The 5,043-nt window shown below is 40.4% G+C and overlaps 1 long non-coding RNA gene across 1 annotated transcript; it reads right to left on the bottom strand.

Moving 5' to 3' along the window:
- Nucleotides 1-759: 759 nt before the first annotated feature.
- On the bottom strand, nucleotides 760-3,838 carry LOC106886565. Its single transcript, XR_001411678.1, has 2 exons — nucleotides 2,982-3,838; nucleotides 760-2,319 (listed from the first exon to the last, which is right to left on the bottom strand). It is a non-coding gene; the product is annotated as an uncharacterized LOC106886565 (long non-coding RNA).
- Between the last annotated feature and the right edge of the window lie 1,205 nt (nucleotides 3,839-5,043).

The raw sequence follows: 5,043 nt of genomic DNA, 5'->3' as shown, positions 1-5,043 counted from the left end.
AGCACTGATGGAGAAAGTGGAATTGCCCTCACCCTGCCACTGTCAGGAAGAGAATAATGTCTCATGCTGTGCTGGAGCACACTGGGAATCGGTGAGGTGAGGGTCAGGCTGTAAGGCTGGTGGTGATGGTCCTCCTCCCATGTTGCACTGACGGAGGACTTCCACGGCCCCTCCACTGCACCACTGCTGAAGTGCTTGGTCACAGATTTCATCCCATTCTTGAATATAACGCAAATGCTTTTTTGCAGAAAAGAAGGATAAATGGTGGAGAGTGTTTTAGGAAAATCCCTGTTTACACTCAGGGAACCTTGTGTGTCTGAGCCTTGCGGAAACAGAGGACACTTTGCATGGGCAAACATCAGTTTGTACCTCTCACACACACCTCCCCCAAGGTGTGCATGCTCCTGTGCGTGTACCAGTTGTCATCAGTTCCAACAACTCTTCACAACACCATCAATGGATACAGAACCGCAGCGGCAGACTGGAAGCAGACTTGTATGTTGCTATGGATATAATGGTTTGCCTAGAAGAGTAGGTCAAGTTTTCCAAAATAATTACTGATGTAGAGTGCTCAGAGGGTGACTCTTTCACGGTGAACCTGATTTTCTGAAGTGGTGTGCTTCTGAAAATGAGGCTCTTCAAAGCCATCTTAAGCCTCGACTATCAAACATGTGGAACCATCTTTCCATATCCTACTATTTGTCATCTTAGTGGTAAAAATGGAGAAACATGAAAGAATACGAGAGCGGCACTACATTGTGAAGACATATCAAATGGAATTGTTTATTAAGGAGTGTTTATTAATACTACTTTAAATTATTAGGCTGATTCAAGACGTCACTTACCTTTAAGAATGTACTTAAGCATATGTTGAAGTGCTTTTCTGAACAGAGATGTTTTTCTGAACTGATTTGGTAACAAAGGAACAGGATTAGAGCTAGGGGTGAACACTGAGGATGTCTTCAGGCTGTAGTGAGTTAAATACAGTGGAAGCATGTTTAGTTAGATGAAAAGAATAACAGAAGAAAACATAGAATGAAGTATTTTGGAAGATTTTTTTTCCCCTTCTTTTATAAATCTAGTATTTTAAAGCTCCTCTAGACCCCTTTGCTTTAGTAGATATGTTATAAATGTATATACACACACACAAATACACACATATAAATATATGTATGCACCTACATACATACATACACAATACTTATATACATGCACAGTATATGCAGATAATATCCAAATGTAACACATGGGAACAAATAAGCACGTAGCCTGCAGACATGATGCTGTAACCTCAAGAGGTGGGAGCTGACAGGAAGATTTGGTGGTATAATAACACTTCCCAACAGCATGCTTGACCAAATTTTCCAGATCTCCCCTTTCTGAACACTTTCAGCCACACTAGTAACAAAAAAGGGAAAATTCACAGGATACCCAATTTATCCCAGTGCTAAAGTGGACTGTGTAGTGATAGGCGTTAAATACAAATTTAATTTACATAGTCTGCAGATAAATTAGGAGAGTTCTTCACACCGAATATCCAGATTTTCTCATTATGCACATCCCAGTCCCCAGAGCCCTCCTTAGAAGTTCGTTAGCAGCTCTGATCCCCGCAGAGCTCTTAAGCTCCATCTCTGCCCATACAGAATTTAGAAAATGTGTGGCTTTGGATAATTGCCCATACGTTAGACTGTCCTGATTAAGCTGTCCCTACTGTCCCTGCTTTGCTATAAACAGACTTGCATCGTGTAAGTAGCAGAGAGCAGTGGAGAGAATCACACGAATTAAATCCTGAAGATGTAATGTTTGTAACACTGCTCCCGTGCCCTGCCAGTGCTTGACCTGCAGAAATACTTGGTCTGGTTTCTTCTTAATTGCTTCCGATGAGAGAGCTTCTGTAATGACCAGTACTGCTGTGGTCACAGCTTTTCTTATGCTGCAAACTGAGAAACTTTACCTGGAACTTTAATAAGCTCTTCCAGTGCTTCCCATAGCCTGGCACTGGGGACACAACCTGCTGTGCAACATATATAAATATACGCTTATCCACTGCTGCTGGGTTAGGCAATTAAGATCTCAAGAGGTTCAGATAGGTAGTCACCGAAGCCTGGATTGAGTACCAGTATTGAAATGGGGGCTTACCAGCAAATTTCTGTCCCTGGAGTTCACCATGGTGTGAATCAGCCTTTAGATGGAAAATAATAAATATTGTTGAATTTAAATGCCAGTTGTCTGGCAGGCAATTGCTGTGTCTGAAGCTGCTGGCGTGGTTCTGCAGCCGTCCCATGCCATGCTGTCTTCTCAGGCCCTCCCAGGAGCTGTCTGGAGGAAGGGTAATCAAGCTTATTGCATCTTATTAGGAGGGAAAAAATGAAAAGTGAGTAAACAAATCTCTTAAAATTACTTTTTCTTGTTTCAGTAGTTGGGCACCCCTGAGATGGTATATTGAAATAATAAATTAGGATCCTGTCCGCAAAGCTGTGATCTCTTTAGAGATGCAGGCTTTTCCCATAAGCAATGATGTGTTCCAAACACTTTCTAAATAATTCATAGTCAGAAGCCAGAATATAGAAGACTTTTAGGTAAAGGGTGTCAAGTCATTTTCCCTTATTCATCTTGGTCATGCTCGTAAGCTCTTGCTGTGCATTTTTCAGGGTTTTATTTTTCTGAAGCTGCTTGTTTGCTACAGCTCAGTCAATTTTGGCTCTATAAGAACACCTATTTCACTAGATTTTCTCTCACTGTTGGGTAAACTGAAGAAGTAGGAAATTCAGTTCTGCTGAACCAGCTCTCCAGAACCTCTCCAGCTTTCCTTAGATTATTTTTTATCCAGAACCCTGAGAAAACACCATCCATTAGTGTGATATCTGCCAATCCCTCCCTGCCGTTGCAATTGCTTTCTAAACATGCCGTCTCTCAGTAGGGATGGGAGGGCACAGCAACTCTGCTTGTAACTCAGGCGTAGCAGCTCTAACCCATCTTACCTGGGGGTAGAAGGTTCAGTTCATCCAACTTTACTCCTGATGCTGAGCAGCGTTGATGGTTAAACCTCCACCCTGTGGGCCTCAGCCAGAAGAGCAGTGGTTGCCAGTAGGACAGTTTCTAAAATTGAGGAAAACGTAGGAGTTGTGTACTATAGGATGTAAACTCTGAAACACAACAGGGAAATGCAGAATTGTGGAGGGGGGACACATGCAGTACTGTTGTGCATTGTATTGATTTGTGTTACATTAATTAGTGTGTGTATATGTAACACAATAATGTTTCTGTATAATTCTAGTAGATTCAAAGTCAACTTTCTACTGCTCATTCTGTAGAGATTTTTCAGAAGCATTTCAAAGGGTCAGTCATCCTTCTCTTTCATTGATAAGGCTGTTCTGAGTTACCTCTGATATATATAATTGCTTCACAGAAATTGTTATTGCCTTTTCCTGCCTGGATTCAGTTACTGCTCTGCTTCTTTGCTAGTCTTTTCAAATTCCAGTTCTGGATGTACGAATACGCAGAAGGAAGGATTTATCCTCCTTAGAAGCCTTCAGATCCCCTCCTTCGGGGAAGACTTCAGGCTGAAATTGCAGTCCCAGCGCTTCATCCCCGCTTTCCATCTCCTCTGCCCTTCATCCTGTTTCATGTGGCTCAAGGGAGAAATAACGCTGCGGTCGGGAATCCAACAGACACAGCTTCCTCTGGCACACTCAGCAGATATTTCAGTTTTCAGCAGAAAAACACTCTTCGAAGGCATTCCTTACTCACTTGAGACCTGTCTGTGGTTCTTGCTTGCTGGACAGAATTGTTCTTACTTTCTTAGAGGATGAGTGCTTGAATAAATTGAAAAAAAAATCTTGTGCGTGTGTGCTTGCTGGACAGAATTGTTCTTACTTTCTTAGAGGATGAGTGCTTGAATACATTGAAAAAAAACCTGTGTGTGTAGAGACATAAACATCTAGTGATTTTTGTGTTAGCCCACAAAATGTTAATATTGGCTGGAAGTAAAGTTGCTTGTACAAATGTCTTAAGATGAACCTAAAAGGATGAGTATACATAACTGAAAAAAATGTGTTATACATTTTTTAACAAAAAATTGTATGTAATTTTCACAGTTCTGTTGCTCCTTGAATTATTTATCTCCTTTCTGTGCTTCTCCTTGTTGCGATATAAAGTTCTGAAGTTGCAGAATTAGTTCACGTAACTTTGTACGGAATCTCAGTCCTCATTTCTACTCGGGACTAGTTGCAATCTTCCTAATAAACACTCAGCTTCTGTGTTCCCCTAATATTCCAGGCACTTTTGCTGTTTCCAGGCAGACGAGCTTGTGTAGACTTTCATCTTCACTCCTTCACATCCAAATATGAGCGGTAGAAAAGCCTTCATCTTGCAGGCTCAAGCGTTATATCTGGCCACACAGCAGCATTTGTAGTTTAAGATGGTAAAACCAGTGAGGCATTTTCAGTTCTAGTCTCTGATTTTCTTGTATTTGGGATTTCCTCAAACTTTTGAATCCTTGGTGACTTTTCTCCGAAGCTTGCTTTGTCTTCAAAATTGAGGAAAAATAAAAACATTTTTATTATATGAAGGTTATGTATCGCTGAAGCTTGTAACATGATGTAGCATGTAATTAAAAAAGGGATTAATGTTGATATAGCTGATACCTGGTCTATATTTATTTATCCATATTATTCAGTCTATATATGCCTGTGTGCGAATCACCATGCAACCAAAACCAATATACCTGAGCTCCGACGTGCATTTCATCATAAACATCCAGGAACTGCATTCTTTGATTGCTTGCAGTTAGTAGAACCTAAACCTTGTTAAATGTTCTTCTGTCAGTCCACAAAACCTATTAATTTTTTTTCCTTGTCTTTTTGCTTAAAATCAGGAAAAACAATAAAGTGAAAAGCTTTTGAATCCCTTGATTTAGAGAATTTATTTCCAGCAATGTTAACAAAGCCATAACATACCCTGATGTTCTGTTCCTGTAAGCTTACAATAATATTGACATATTGAAGTCTATCATATTATGCAAGTTTTTGCATTATGACTGAA

Source organism: Calidris pugnax, unplaced genomic scaffold (genome assembly GCF_001431845.1).
Source record: "Calidris pugnax isolate Ruff unplaced genomic scaffold, ASM143184v1 scaffold5, whole genome shotgun sequence".
Taxonomy (NCBI): Eukaryota; Metazoa; Chordata; class Aves; order Charadriiformes; family Scolopacidae; genus Calidris; species Calidris pugnax.
This window is presented reverse-complemented; position numbering and strand designations above follow the sequence as displayed.